The sequence below is a fragment of the Trachurus japonicus genome, chromosome 3 (genome assembly GCF_045865225.1).
Source record: "Trachurus japonicus isolate A0001 chromosome 3, Traja_1.0".
Classification (NCBI taxonomy): Eukaryota; Metazoa; Chordata; class Actinopteri; order Carangiformes; family Carangidae; genus Trachurus; species Trachurus japonicus.
The window spans coordinates 40877678-40894621 of NC_140909.1; the positions used below are offsets into that span (position 1 = coordinate 40877678).

The 16944-nt window shown below is 40.9% G+C and overlaps 1 protein-coding gene across 2 annotated transcripts in view; it reads right to left on the reverse strand.

Moving 5' to 3' along the window:
• coro2ba (coronin, actin binding protein, 2Ba) overlaps positions 1-16944 on the reverse strand; it is a 54286-nt gene that overhangs the window by 21423 nt on the left and 15919 nt on the right. The window contains exon 1 of one of the 2 annotated variants that reach the window (XM_085772796.1): positions 717-953. The exons of the other annotated variant lie outside the window; for it this stretch is intronic. The gene's annotated coding sequence lies outside the window, so the exon portion shown is untranslated. Of the gene's footprint in view, positions 1-716; positions 954-16944 lie in introns of those variants that run through there. 2 annotated transcript variants of the gene reach the window in all.

Below are 16944 nucleotides of genomic sequence, written 5' to 3' on the forward strand. Positions count from 1 at the left end.
TTTGTTTGATCATGGAAAAATAGCCACGACATTTGTGTGATGCACCGTAATAAAGAAACATACACAGGCAAAATACGCGCATTTACAAAACAGATGTGATTCTACTGAGATCTGGTCATATCAAGCATATAAATGATCCGCCCTCCTCCCATTCAAATCTAGGATCGACTGATCTGAAGCCGTGTCTGTATGAGTTGTATAATGGCAACTTGTTAAAGAATTAATGTAGAACAGAAGAGCGGCAGAAAGTGGCCTGAGGGCCGTTCAGAGGCAAGGGGAAAGAGGAGACTCGTCTGCTTTGAGCCCCCATCACAAGGATGCTCATTCATCGGTCGCTGGCGTACGGCACAGAGAGGATGTCTGTCAATGTGTGTTTGTGTCTTCCTTATCTCATGAGTGTTTGCAGCAGAGAAACACACGCACACACAGTGAGTCAGTGTGCATGAAAACATACTGAAAAACACAGCAATAAAAGAGGGAATGACTTTTGTATCTACCAACGCAGATCATAAGACTTGGGCGTCTTGAGTGTAAGCTGGAGTTTTCTCTCTGGGTGACACAGTATGAGGCCTTCTGGACTTTTTAAAGCACATTTTCAGCATTAAAATGTTTTAATGCTAAGTTGAATTCAGGATACCCCATCCCTTCCATAACTACACTTCCTCACATACCTGAGCAGCACTCTACTTATCACCTTATTGAAAATGTCCCCTTACCTTCCCGGCGTCCTAACAGTGACAGCACAGTCACAGTGTTCCTGCGGCCTTCTCACTTTGCAAACATCCACCCTCCTCTCTGAGAGAACCGCCAGGATCTCTGCGCTTCCTTCCTTTCCCTTCAAATCCAAGCAGGCGGCATGTGTGTGCTCTACCTCCTTCTCTCTCATGTTTTCCACCCTCCCCTTTAAACGCCGTCTTCCCACCCTCTTCTCCTCCTACTAGTACTGATAGCTGGAGGGCTACTACCCCCCTCCACCCACACCCTCCCCTCCCCTCCCCTCTCCTGCTCTTACTCTTCTCTCCCATCCTGCCACTCAGACTGGCCTCTGTCTCTCTCACTGTGTTTGTCTCTATACCAGCAGAGTATAAGTGTTAGATCAGTAGACATTCACCGTCCTTCCTTTCTCACCCACTGTTTGTTTACTAGTTTTTTCTCTCCCTTCCTCCTCCTTTTAATCTCTTATCTCTACCTCTCCTGGTTGGACAGCAGCAGCAGGGGCACAGCCTTGTAAACAGGTCTGTTGCTGACTGACTGACTGACCGACTGACTGACTGAGTAATCAAGTTAAACCATCAGTCAGCTGAATGCTGTGTGATCAAGTGCTGAAGTTGCACCATTGGTTGGATGGCCCAGAGTTAGATTTTCCAAATTGGTTGCTTCACTTTCAAAAATGATTTGGCGCAAACAGGCAGTGTTGCCAACTTAGGCCTTGTCTTTGCAACCAAAGTTTTGTTAAATACAATCATGCGTCCACACGAATGGTGTAATAAAATTCACATGCAACCGTAAAATACGCTTCCAAGTGATGCAATGCACATGTAATACATATGCCACAGCAAAAGATGACGATGTAAGGTAAAATGGAAATAAGGCTGTTTTAACGATCAAAATAGTTTAATACGGGAAAGGGAAAGCACCAAAAGCAAAACACTTGTAACAATGGTGCCTCGCAGGCGGGAATCGTTTGTTTGGACTGACAGTGAGGTAAAACTACTCCTAAAGATAGCAAATGAATATTAAGTTCAGAAAATTAAGGAAAGTATAGACTGGGATACTGTTCAGTCAAAGAATGAGGATATCTTGCCTGTCTTCGTAGCGCAGTACTGTGAAAAATCTGCCGACTTTCCTCACAGAAAAGAGGACATTACCATTTTAGCTAGCAAGCTAACGTTAATAGTGGGCGCATGACGTCTGTCCAACTACCCATTTCTCCGACCATACATTTCTTTATTTTTGCGTCCATTAGTCCGACCTCCCACTTCTCTGACTTAAGTAGCCCTAACCCTTAACCTTACCCTAAACCTAACCTTAACACTGTAGAATGGGTAGTCGGAGAAATGAGCCATTGGACTTTGGGCAGTCGGACTGATGCATGCTCCTCAACTCTAGCTAACAACTTCTACAGAGGTGCGTAGAGAAGCTGAGCGCGTGCTTATGTACTGTAAATATTTACACCAGTATGCGCTCAGCTCTGACGTAAACAATGGAAACAATTGCGATTGTCAAATCCACACGCAACTGCTGAAACCCAAATCGGTCGAAAACTTCACCCTGGACTCCGGTTTCAAAAGACCACGGTTTCAGTGTTCCAAAAGCACGGTTGCTTTGGACAGAACAGTAAAACCGGGAACACATGTTCACAGTTGCAAAATAACCCGGACTGGTGCGGACAAGGCCTTAGATTTAATGACCCTTTCATAAATTCTCAGTCTTTTAGACAAACTTGAACTCCATAATGTAGTTGAGTGAAGATCAGGCTTCCCCACCAAAGGCATGGTGTCTCTATGCTAATAACTGTTCAATGTATGGAGGTGTCAAATTAATCTGTGAGTATGTAATAGTTATCTTAACATCCCTTGGTGCTAAAGCCTGTTTTAGCTATGCTAAGTCTGATTTATATATTACAATTATGATGTTACCAGGGTCTGAAATGTGTCAACAAGGTGCAATCAAGACTTGAAATAGCTGAAGTTCATTTGAGCATCAGTGTTTGCTCCTTAGTATCTAAATGAGTTCTTTAGGAAGAACGATTACAGTTTATTAAAACACAGTGACTAAGCCTCCTTGCCAAGTAAGGACTATATTATTTACACTTTCACAACAAACATGTAAACCTAAGTGTCTTTTCCACCACATTTAAATGCACAGTTAAAGGTTTATTGGAGTTGGGGATAATAGTAAACCTCTGACTGCTCCTCTCTGACAAACCCTGAGGTATCTTGCCAACATTTTCTGAGACGGCCTCTGGTCAGGTCAATACAGTGAGGCAGGTGTTATAGTGAAAATTGCTTCCCCTGATGATTGTCTGTGTGTTTGAAATGGAGGCGGAGCCCTGAAGGTTCCCTGTGAAGGCAGTTTGAACTGGCCTCGTGGTAGAGTGTGTGTCTGTGTGTACTTTCTTTCTTATGGGTCTGTTAGTGTGTCTGTGTCTAAGTCTGACCATAATTTGTCTGTTTGTACCAGTATACATTTATGACTGTGAGGCAGACCACTCCAGAGAGCAGTGTGTTTATTGAGTTCTTCTTTTTCTTTTTTAACGTCTTGCCTTAAGTCATTGCTCCTGCTGCTGCTGCTGCTTGATGCTCACTCAGTCTTTCTCTGTCTAATGTTTTTAAACCAATTTCCTAAAAGCAGAAAATCTTATTTTCAGTATAAAACATTCACCAAAATATAAAACCAGCTGTCGAACTGCAACAAAAAACAAAAAATCCACTTCAAAATGGTTATTTTCATAAAAACAACTATTTGGAAGAGGAACATTACTTGACTGTACTCTTCAGTTGTCCCAGCTGCAGTCAAACGTCCACTCTCTTCCTGAACTGAACATAGTCAATGACAACACAACACACAGACTCATTATGAGACACAAAAGGCCATTCAATCACCACCAAATCAAATCAATGGGTAAAACTATTCCAATCAGGATTTTCTCTGTGCTGGTGCCAAGTAAGGAAGTAGGACCATCTGAGCTCACATTCAATAGATACAAAAGCCAAACCATGTCTTGTCGCTCAGACATAGTGAAGCCCTGTCAAGCCACCATGCCATGTTCTGTTGTTCCCCCTCTCCCTTGGCACTGACACTGTACAGTCATTTATGATGACTTCCCATCTCCGCTAGGAGTTAATATCACAAAAAGAGAGACGTCCTATTGGCTGCCTCTGCAATAATAATAAAAAAAAATCTCTCAGTGTGAAGTGGCCACTCTATTCCTGACTCACACAGGAAGTGTCACAGCTTGGCTGGAAGGGCTGAGATATTTTCCACACTGCTATAGCAATGTCTGATGGTGCAGTGGTGGTTATAAAAGGCCTTTGTGTTCCGTGAAGCTGTTGATTAGAAGAATAAAGTATTTGCATTTTATGAGCCATCAGCTGACAGCCAACATCTCTGACCGCATGGCAGCCCACAGCCAAGTTATCAGTCATTTTTAAGGGAATAAAATCCATCAGACTATTAACAACATGTGATTTTTCTAAAGATTTAGCACTTCTGAGATTGCTTGCAACATACCCAAGAATCTGGGGTTTTCCTTTTTAGGCATCTGCAAAAATCTGGATCATATCCATATAAGTTTTTTTTGGATAAAATCTTACAAAGCTCTGACTGGATCTACGGATTCTTGGGGTATTTTGCACAGAAATGCATGTATTGTAAAGAGTTAAAACTACTTCTACAGTTTCAAAAAGACTGACTGACCGCTGACACTTTTAATATCTTTATCAGATATTCGCCCTCGCAACTGTCTGTTGCACACTTCACTTCTCACCTTCGGATAAAGATGAGGTGCTATATTTACCTGAAAAATGTCTAATGTCTGGAACAACAGTGCTGTAAACATTTCAGACTCCACAGATAAAGCGTTTTAAATGTTGAATATATGGATATGGATAAAGCCAATTCCAGGATGACATATGTAACTGTGCTGCTGTGCTTGTAAACCTTTATGGGCCTGGAGTTTTTTTTCTGTGCCATGAGACAATCTCTTGACTGTTTTAAATTTAAAAAATGGGTTTTGTGATTTTTACAAGAGAATAAACAAATGTTCGAATAAGCAAACCATAGAAAAATGCTACTGGAATGTCATGACTTAGCTTACAATCTAAGCTCACAAAAAATCATCACAATCAGTTTAAACTATAATCTACACAGTGTCTGAGGCAGACAGAACATGCATGCAATGTTTGGTTAAAGCGTTACATATGCAAAAAGGTAAACAAAAGACACAACCAACACTGCAGGCTGCTGCAGCTGTGGGCAAGTGGCAAATGGAATAAACTAAAAACAGGACAGAATAGATTTAACACACCTGCTCCTGCAGCCCAGAGTGAATCAGTCCATCTGGCTTTATGTCAGGTTTTCCACATGGCCAGTTCAGGAATGTTGGAAAGGTAATCTTTTATTTGAAACTGCATTAATTTCAATCAGTTGAAAAGAGAAGTCACAGGAGCTGCTGCAACTCACTCACTCACCATTAACTTGCCTATTAATGTCTATTGTATTATTTCTGGAGTTTAAATACACACACGGGCTCATCTGTAACACATCACATTAAAGTGAACAGTAGAGTTGGGTGAAAGGGCAACGACTTCCTATTATTCATGTCAGCCCTTCAAGTAGAAGGCGCATGAGCTCAACTGTGACAGACTGTGGGGGTGCAAAGCTACAGTACAGCCCTGCATTACAAAGCCTCGTCTAAACCGTATATGATGTCTCTACAAAAGTCATAGTGGCAAACCTATTAGATAAGTTCTCCACACACCCAGCCCCCCCCCACCCTCTCTCTTGTTGATTATTTTGTTTATTTTGCATCTACCTGGCTGTATCTACATGGGTTGGGTAGTGAAAATGCAACAAACCGAGGCAAGAAACTTATGTATGCACACAGGATATTGTATGGTATTCATGCAATTGCACTTTTTGGTTTTCTATGTCAGTTTTGATTGTTTTCCTTATTTCTCCACATTTTCTTCACTATACTTTATTGAAAACTAAAAAAACATAACAACCCAAAAACAAGTTAAAATAAAATATAAAAAGTCACAGTGAAGCACTGTCGCGCCACCTTGAAGATTACCGGTATATATTTTCGTTTTAGACTGAGATAACTCTTCAACTGATGGATGAACTCAATACATGAGCTCCTCAGGATTAACTTCAGTGACTGTTCAGTATAGTCAGGTCAGAAATGTGTTGGTTCATAAGCAAATACCTGAAAAACTAATGGCACTGCCAGTCATATTCTGAACATGTTGCAAAATATACCTGCTAAATATTAACATGGTATCTTGAATTGTGAGCTTGTTGTGATGTTACAGTAGTGCTATAGCTCAACGCAGTGACATACTAGCCACTGTATTGACATGCATTGGCTATATAGTCCAGGCAAAATAGCGTTTTACGACAGACTAATTGTGACAGAAGGTTTTTCACCATACATCATTTCTATGAGGTGTCTAGAACAACATACTAAAAGTCCTAAGAAATCCTAGTTGGGGAAATATGTTTAATTTGCATCATTATTTACTGTATAAAGTAATGGTGCCGACAACAATACACCCCAATGGGGCTATTTTTTTCCTTTACTCCTATCACAATGAAACTTTACACAATGAAAGTATCCATGAAATGTAACATTTTTTGTATTACAAGTTTCTTTGAAAATGAATTTGAATATGCAAATGAGCCTTACACTAATCAAATATGCACAAAATACACCCGAATAGGCTTATTTTCTTCCTTTACTCCTACCACAATGAAACTTTACACAATAAAAGTATACATGAAAAGTAACATTTCTGTATTTCAAGTTTCTTGGAAAATTAATTTTAAATATGTAAATGAGCTCAACACTAATTGACTTATGGTCAAGAAGCCATAGAGCCACAAGAAGCAACAGGGGTCAAATAACTAACACATTCAGTGCTGTCACTTGCCACACTTGACTTATGCATACACACATGTCACTTGCCACTTAAAAGACCTATATTGACCTTAAGAATTGATTGCACAGTCTTGTCTCCAGTTGCTTTCTAAATTCTTTTTTTTTTATTAGCGAACAAGCCTTACCTAACGACTTTCCTCCCAGTTTGCAGAGAACATCAGAAGAAAGTCAGAATTCATCAAAGTCGTTTCAACGACTGTGTGTGATGTTATATTAAATATGCTGTTATGTTCAACAACATATGGGCGGGACTAAGAACTAAGTTATTTGGCCCCTGTTTTTGCTGCTTGCGGCTTTATGGCTTCTTGACCATAAGTCAATTAGTGTTGAGCTACTCATTTACATATTTAAAATTAATTTTCCAAGAAACTTGAAATACAGAAATGTTACTTTCCATGTATACTTTTATTGTGTGAGTAAGTTTTATAAGTGTGATTGTGGTAGGAGTAAAGGAAGAAAAGAATCCTATTCGGGTGTATTTTGGGCATATTCCATTAGTGTATTGCTCATTTGCATATTCAAATTCATTTTCCAAGAAACTTGTAATACAAAAAATGTTGCTTTTAATGTCTACTTTCATAGTGTAAAGTTTCATTGTGGTAGGAGTAAAGGAAAAAAAGAAGCCTATTTGGGTGTATTTTGGGCATATTTGATTAGTGTAAGGCTCATTTGCATATTCAAATTCATTTTCAAAGAAACTTGTAATACAAAAAATGTTACATTTCATGGATACTTTCATCATGTAAAGTTTCATTGTGATAGGAGTAAAGTAAAAAATAGCCCCATTGGGGAGTATTGTTGTCGGCACCATTACTTTATACAGTAAATAATGATGCAAATTTAACATATTTCCCCAACTAGGATTTCTTAGGACTTTTAGTATGTTGTTCTAGACACCTCATAGAAATGATGGATGGTGAAAAACCTTCTGTGACAATTAGTTCTATTTTTGGGTCCAAAATGAGCTAAATTGCCTGGACTAATAGCACAGAGAAGATTAATACCAAAGGGCAGCAAGGAAGTTTGTTGAAATATCACTGAGACCAACAAGAAAGAAACCTGCTCATACTTTAATAAAATAATCTTTCAGCTTGCTTGGTGGTTGAAAACTGCACTGACCCCTATTGATGAGTACACAGTAACTCGATCATGAAACTCATCCATCTTTGTTGATATGTTAATAACGACATGTGTTAAAGGGATAGTTCAACATTTTGGCAAATTGGCCCATTGCCATAATCGCTATAGTCATAGCAGTAGGTTCATTACCTTTAATTGTAGGTGTAAGCTATTTTCAGTACGGCGGAGCGCAGCAGCAGGCTGCTCAGAGCTACGCTATGGAGGCTAAGGGAATTTCTTGGTTTCCCTCATTAAACTCATCAAATTCAACATCCCAAAACTCCACAGCGCTTTTGTAGACAAGTTGTGACCTGCACAACCACCACGCTATGAGATAATGACGGAACGATACGAAACGGAGCCGTTTTCAAGGTAAATACAGGGTAAATACGGAGACTGCTTGCTGAAAAACTGTCCCTGAACGCAACGCGCATCAGCGGTTTTGTATGAATTTACCTTGAAAACGGCTCCGTTTCGTATCGTTCCGTCATTATCTCATAGCGTGGTGGTTGTGCAGCTCACAACTTGTCTACAAAAGCGCTGTGGAGTTTTGGGATTTTGTATTTGATGAGTTTAATGAGGGAATCCAAGAAATTCCTTTAGCCTCCATAGCGTAGCTCTGAGCAGCCAGCTGCTGCGCTCCGCTGTACTAAAAATAGCTTACACCTACAATTAAAGGTAACGAACCTACTGCTATGACTATAGCAATTATGGCAATGGGCCAATTTGCCAAAATGTTGAACTATCCCTTTAAATCTAGTTATATTAAAGTTTACGTTCTATACAGTCAGAGACGGAAGCTTGGTGAAATAGCAGCCAATGCTGCAGGAGCTGTGGTGTGTTCATGATGATAGGGTATTAGTCAGTGATAATGACAGGAGATGCAGAAGCTCAGCTAATGGCAGCTCTCAGGCCTTAAGCCAGCCCCGTTAAGCATCGGTAATGGTGCAAAGAGCCCACCACTCAAGGCCAGGAGACACAGAAACCCAGCAGAAGGGCTCTTATCAGAGCACAAGAACATGGAGGAGTGGGTGTCCGGAAGCCATCCAGTGTGAAATGAGTTTGTTGTCAGCAGCGTTATTATCCAGGTAATATAATGAATACGGGTATACATACAATATCTCACATTCAAACAGAAATCAGAGACACATTTTTTCCTTTTACTTAAAAAGGTCAATCGTCTAAGAACCTGAAAAAGGTCTAAATTAATAATCTCCCCTGTGCTTGCTTTTGCTTTTCCCCCAGGAGTTTCTGCCACATGCTTTTTGGAGCATAATGATGTGATCTGGGCCCCACACCCCGAGTGACAGAGGGGGGGCGAAAGTCCAGAAGGGAAAGACAGAGAACCCCGAGAGGACGTATGAGGCACAGGGACAATAGATAAATACAGATAAAGGGAAGGAGGACACAGCCTAAAAAAGAGGATGAGAGAGTCAAATTGAAAGAGAGGATAAGAAGAGAGAAGAGAGGGGAGAGAGAGCAGGGGCAGACCGACAGAATGATGAAATATTTAAAGAAACAAAAGAAAAAAAGCAGACAGGGAGGAGGAGCAGGGGAGGCCTGCATCCTGACAGAGATTAACTCCCCTCTGTCAAACCACCTGCGCACTCTGCAGCACACACACACACACACACACACACACACACACACACACACACACACACACTGAGACAACTGTCTGGAGATAAATATTGATATTTTCACGATTTAAGGACTCTGGTCAAAATATCAGTGTCTAAGAGGAATTTAAGTTTCATCATTTTATCTCTGCAACACTGGTGAGCTGTCATGTGCTGCATCCTCATCTCTCTGGATAAATAATTGCATTGTTACTAAGTGTTGCATGGCTTTTCTGTGTCTATATACACTCCTGCAGTCATTTGCTCTTACTGCAGTTTGCTAAGGGACAACATGCTCTTCATGTAGTGAACCTCTGTTTGAACAGAGGCGACACTAATGAAAGTTGATTTATGGAGCAGTACGCAGGTCTCATCAGCTCTGAAATGAAATTGCTCTGGCACATGTTCAGATTGAGAAAAGGTAAATGGAGCTGAGCCCAAAAATGCAGGAGAGAGAGATGGAGCAGCACTTTCATCAAAATATTGAAATCCATCACTGAGGTAAAGGAGCACAGAAACAGCTCTGAGGAGTGATGTGAGTGAGTCCTTCAGATCTCTTAACATACTGCATTTCAGAGCTTCATGGTGATTGCTGATTGGGCATTTGACCCAGACTGCTGCTGTCATGCTGAGACTTTAGCCGCCATGGGTGTTAAACTCAACCACACAAGGAGCGTTATGGGATTTATTATGGGATTTGTAGTGTGAGTAGTGTGAGCGCTACCGGTAGGCAGGTAATAATAGAAATGTGAAATTTTGTTCTTGCAGGCCACATAAAAATGTATCGCGGGCTGGATCTTGAGTTTGACATTGTGTTCTTTTGCCTTAAAGGACACATATTATCCCCCTTTCCACAAATGACAATAGTTCCCATGTGTCTTAAAGACATGTCTGTGACATGCTTTGGTCAAAATCCCCCAAGGATCAAACATCGCAGCTCTTTTCATCCTCTCAAAACAGCCCTGTTCACAACGGCTGGTTTCAGTGCCTGTCTCTTTAAATGCAAATTAATCACTGCTTGCCCCCACCCCTTCTACCGGTACCAGGTAGAATTAAGGTAAGGTAAGGTAAAGGTACTTTATTAGTCACATATACAGCTAGTACAGTGAAATTCTTTCTCTGCATTTAACCCATCCCTGAGGAGCAGTGGGCAGCCGCGGTGCAGCGCCCGGGGACCAACTCCAGATTATGAGCCAGTGCCTTTTGGTCAGGGGCACTGACTGGAGGATTAACCTAGCCGACATGTTTTTAGTGGTGGGGGAAACCGGAGCACCCGGAGGAAACCCACGCAGACACGGGGAGAACATGCAAACTCCACACAGAAAGGCCCCGGGCGGCCCGGGATTCGAACCCAGGACCTTCTTGCTGTGAGGCAACAGTGCTAACCACTGTGCCACCGTGGGGTTATGCAAATTCTAAAGCTAGTTACATCACTGGGAGACAACTGAGGGAACAGCTCATAAAACCACATGGATTTCAACCTAGGGAGCCTGAGCATTACAGATTTTTTTGTCAATTCTCACATTTTGGGGGCAGAAGGCAAGACAAACACCTGTCCCCAATATATGTTAAAGAGCCTTCAAAAAGTGATATTTCCATAATATGTCCCCTTTAAGTATGAAGTAAGAAACTGGGCAGGGAGTTAGGGTTTTTCCCTATGTGTTTCCATTTCCCCTGTCCTTCTGTATCATTTCTGTGTTTCCCATTGTGTGTGTGTGTGTGTGTGTGTGTGTGTGTGTGTGTGTGTGTGTGTGTGTGTGTGTGTGTGTGTGTGTGCAGGCTGGGCTTGGCTATTCACTGTTCATCCCCCACCGGACCTCCTGACACACCTGCAGTTTATAGACTGCTCTCTCCCTCCACTCTCTGCCAGGTTGTTAATCCACTCGTGGTAACTGTTCTGCCCACTTGTTTGTTGGTTGTTGTTTGTGTGTGTGCGTGCTCCTTCTGATGTTTTTTGCTCCTGTTTTTTTACCTGCTGTTTCTCTCCCTCGGCCTGCAGCCATACCATACATACCCTGCCTGTTCCCGTTTGCCTTCCCTGTCTCAACTCAGTCTTCCTTCCACTCTGCCCCTCTTCCCCCTTTTTTTGTGATTTTAATTTATTTGTTGTAATAAACCCTCTAAACCAGTTTGTCTGTGCATTCGGAGTTCAGTCTGTTTCTACTAGCTAGACCTTAACACAGGCATAAAGGGTGTTGCAGTGTCCATGCGTCTGTGTATGCAAACAAAGCAGTGCCACTCTACTGGATTACCACTGCATACACACACAGATCTACAGTATCTCATGCAGACAGAGGGATAATCAGTTGTTGGTAACCATCCACCCTAAAAGTGAGAGAACCAATATGTTCCTTTGAGCAGCTGAATCAAAGCAATATGTGCAGTTACCGGTGCATAATTACCCATTGACACAGATGACGTTTTGACATGTCAGTGTAGGCAAAGCTCAGTTACGAATAATAAGAACCACTGATGGCTTAATTACAGGTGGCAGCTTTAGTTTCAGTATTGTGCATGCTGGCTCGCTGTTTCACCGTCATACTGGGACAACTGACTTCATTTTTGTGCTAAGTCTAAGTCTGCTGTGAAAAATGGACCATACATCCTACCTTATCTATAGCAAAGATGTGTAGCTACCACTCTTCTTCATTAGAAGCATCAATCAATCATTCAATTCAACTATTTCAAACACTGAGTCGTCTGTGATATTTTGAATTATCTGATCGTCTTCATACAAAGCATTTGTCAGTTTTTCACAAGTCTGGTTAAAAGTGACTTGTTCATCCAAATTGGATGAGGCACAACGCTTTGAAGCTCAGACAGAGAGATTCAGTATGCCAGGCAATCCTGCTCAACTATGTCAGCAACCAGATGGACTGAACACTCTTCTGGTATCACTACCCTCTCTATCACTGTCTGTCTTGCTCTCCATTCTCTCTCTCTCTCTCCCCTGCATCTTCTCACTATCTCTCTCTCTCTCTCTTACTCTGTCTCTCTTCGTAGGACTGCAGGGATGGAGAGCGTGAAAAAAAACAACAAACCTAGACAGTGAACAGGGCCAAGCCAAGTGCCAGACCATCTGCGTGGCCAAGGACTTCTCCATTCCAGACAGTGACTGTCTGAACCTTGGATTTGTGCTGCTAGAATACTGATCTTCCAATCATTTATGTGATGTGCTTGGAACGACATGGAAGAATACAATAATTAATCCAAGAAGGAAAAGAATCAGACAGGTCTAATGTTCCACTTTCCAATGGCAAATAAATCAAATGTTCACTGTGGTGCCAAAAGAGACATTTACATAAAGAAAACAAAACTTTGTAGGGACATTTGACACAGTACTTATATGATTAAGAAGATATAATACAATGAATTTTAAATGGATAGTCCAACATTTTGACAAATTGGCCCATTGCCATAATCCCTATAGTCTTAGCAGTAGGTTCGTTACCTTTAATTGTCAGTGCAAGCTATTTTTAGAACGGCGGAGCAGAGCCGTGAGTTGCTCAGAGCTACGCTACGGCTTCACCAAACTATGAGATAATAACAGAATGTTATGAGACAGAGTTATTTTTGAGGTAAATACAGAAAAACTGGTCCCAAAGGACACGCAGATCAGCGGTTTTGCATGAATTTACCTCTAAAACAACTCTGTCTGGTAACGTTCCGTTATTATCTCATAGCGTGGTGAATGTGCAGGTCACAACTTGTTCACCAGAGCGTATTGGAGTCGTTGGATTGTGTATTTGATGAAACCAAGAAATTCTATGAGCCTCCGTAGCGTAGCTCTGAGCAGCTCGCGGCTCCGTCGTTCTAAAAATAGCTTGCACCGACAATTAAAGGTAATAAACCTACTCCTAAAACTATAGGGATTATAGCAATAGGCCAATTTGCCAAAATGACTTGACTTCAATGAAATGGAAGCAACTGTAGTTTGGCACAAAAACAAAGGAGCCTTAGTGAGTTGTTTTAAATCTGAAGATGTGACTATGATGTAAATGAATGTATCTGTAGGCCATGATGTGCTAATGTCATGGTAGTCATCTACCAGATTATGAGATATAATATGCAGTGTTGACAATATTGGCATTTGTACAGTGCTAAAGGGAATTAGTCCAGTGTTGAAAGGATTCATTATCTGGGGACCATAGATCAGTAAATTCCATGATCTCTCTGGTTTCTAGATTTCTATTTTCCTGTTGTATACAACCAGACATTTTGGCCCAATGGCCGTATTACACAACATGTGAGGGAGTCACCAGGAACCTGAGGAGTTGTTGTGCAACTGCTCACAGACAGTCTTTCCAGTGCTTGTTAAGGTATGTTGCTCTGGACCAAAGGACCAGGGGATGGACTGACTGACAGTAAGTGCAGATATCAGTGGTGAAAAGCTACAGTACAAGAGAGCTATTTTTCTGATATGCAGGGGAATGAGATAACTAATGTTCTTGTTAAGGAACCTCATACACATCAATATGATATTGCTGCTCCAGGTCAGTGCTCTGAAATCTCTTTCAGGTTCCTAACAGTTTAATGGACTAGTTGATTAACATCAAAGATCTATGAGGTGAAGGTTAAGTCCATGAAAAACATATGTGTTTGCACTTTTCATTATAAATCACTTTATCATTTGGACAAGGAGAGTTAAGGTTTGCTGATGCTGGAGCAGAATCTGGATTAATGAGTTGTCAAGACAACAGCAGGAATAAAAATGCAGTAGAGCTAAAGAGACTGTACAAAGACTCAGCTTACTCATGATGCTGCTTTAAGTATTTTCTCCTTGTGTAGCGTCTGCATCAGAAATGACAGATCACAGCCCATTATCAGAGGCAGCAAAGAGAGAAGATCCAATCTGTGAGAGACAAACAGATTCCTGGCACCTTTGCCAGCCTTAAAGTGGGGGGCAGGGAAGCTCCAGATGTTCCTGTTTATTCAGGGCAGAGGGTTGTGGGGAAAGACTCCTAATGGGTTTTTCTACTGAAGTCAGGCCTGGAGTCATTTCCACAGTCATAACAGGCAGGGATGGAAAACAAGTCAGTGTAGATGAGAGTGCACTGTTCAAACTCAGACAGGTGAAATGAAGGAAGAGATAGTGCTCTTCACCTTCCAGTCCATGGGTTGGTGTGTGTGCGCTTCACTCACAGAGACACAGTCAAACACACACACACACTCAGACATGCACAGTGGTGGTTAAACCTACTGTCGAAAAAGGACAGTAAGCACTCCTGCACGTATGGAATCACTTCTCCAGTGTCACTGCAATATTATCTTACACACACACACACAAAAAGAGAGAGAGAGGGAGAGAGCCAAACCAGGCAGCAGTAATAATCTTTGCATCCGTGTGAGAGCCACATTTGGATTGACAGTATTCCCATATGTGGGTGAAGGTTAATGTGTAGTGAATTTGACCTATTTCAGAGGAGCCACGCTGCTCATCACCCGGGGAAAACTACAATATTAATGCTGCTGTCACTACACATACATGTGTCTCTATAATATTGTATTTTATTATAATAATATTGTTGAGGTGTATTATATAGTTTATATTAGAAAATGTGAGGACTGTGTTTGGGTAGCTCCCAGTACATTTGATATCTATTATATTATATTGTCATGCACCTCTTTCCGTTCTGTTGCATTGATCTGTTTATTGCCAGCCTGTCAATTGGAACCTACGTGTCCCAGTTTAAGATCCAATTGTAAAACACAGACCTCATTTCATTACTCTCTCTGGAGACACATTTAATTCTGGATGTTATTCCATATGGGATTCTTTATTGGCACCGTCTACTCCCTGCTGATCTGCTAACTTCCAGAGTCATACTCAGGCTTACTACATCATCCTTGTCCTATCCCATCTTTTTTATGTATTACAGTGTTTTGGATGGATTAGATAGTAATCTTATCAAACAGATCAAGTCAACCCCGCTCCGTTATGCTCCGTTTCAAATGTTCCATCAACTACTCAGGTTGTTCTTTCTAAAAGAGTACACTCAGCTGCCAGTTCATTGTCAAATCTGATGCAGACTAATGCACAACAGTCCTGCGATAAATCCTACCTTCATGAAAATAAAGCTCAGTGTGTGTTGAGCCCATTTTGGAAAGGTGTTGACTCATCTGTACGGTCTGCGGTGCTTGCATTAGAAAGGTGCGTCTTTTATTTTGTCCAAAGTATTTATAGGATTTATCGCACAACTGCACTTTCGGTCAGTGAACCTAATGAACTGGCAACTGAATGTACTTTCCTGTGATATAATGAATTTGTAGTGGTTTTCCATATGCTATGCTCTAGGTACGTTTCCAAATACTGACTGTACTGACTTCAAATTTCCATGGAGTTAGCCCTTAGAAAAGTGAGGGAGTAATGTTAATTTTAATAGAATTTCCATATTATTATTCAAGATACTGGCATGAGAAAAATGTGAGGAATCCAAGTGAGACAGTTCCTTTCAAAACTTACATTTGAGTGATTGTCACACAGGCCATACACAAAGGTTCCAGAGCGACATTTGAACGAATCAAGATTAAACAATGTACAAAAACATGACACACATGATTTTCTATCTAAAACTCATGGAGTCTGTTTTGCTAAGCTTTTCTTTTCTACACAGACTTGACGAGCAGCAACAAAACACTCACTGACGGCTTGAATTTGAATTGAATGGTTAAACCACATCAATGCATGAATCAAACACAGACTAGGTCCATACACTACTTTGTACATACCAGAACAATCACGTACTGTACACTAGGCATGCACGAGCCGGTAGGCCTAAACAGGAAGCAGATTGTCAACTCTGCAGGAGCGAAAGAGGAGCAGTAAAGACAGCTAGAGTGTTCAAATGCAGAATGTACCTCCACAACAGCTGCTAGGGAAGATCAGTAACACCAGAGACGTTCTATATTGTATTATTGTATATTGTATATTTCCTATCAAGACTTTCGTAACACTTATAAAGTTATACGTAACACTTATAAGTTACACGTATAAAGATGTCTATCTATCTATCTATATATTATGTCACTTTCACCAGTGGTAGCCAAGGTAGATTAAACAGACTTTCAAACTGAAACAGGCCAGTGGTGTTTTCAACCTTGGGGTCGGGACCCCATGTGGGGTCACCTGGAATTCAAATGGAGCCCCCTGAAAAAATCACTGATATATATAGGCTTATATATATATATATATATATATATATATATATATATATATGTACACGAGGTTTTTGTTTTTTTTTACTAATTATTATTCTTTTTAAAATTATGATTAAAAACACCACACACAGTCTTAAACAACTGTATTCTATACTTTCACTTTCTCAAATATAAATTGAGCATCTTGATTGATGGCCACAATCGCATGGGGTCACCAGAAATTTGTGATGTCAAAATGGGGTCACGAGCCAAAAAAGTTTGGGAAACACTGCAGTAAGATGTGTTTTACAAAAAAATAAAAGTAGTAGTGTGGGCATTTGTAACTCAAGTTACTTTTTGTGACACAACCACAAACATACCTGCACTGTATATGTTGCTTTTCTT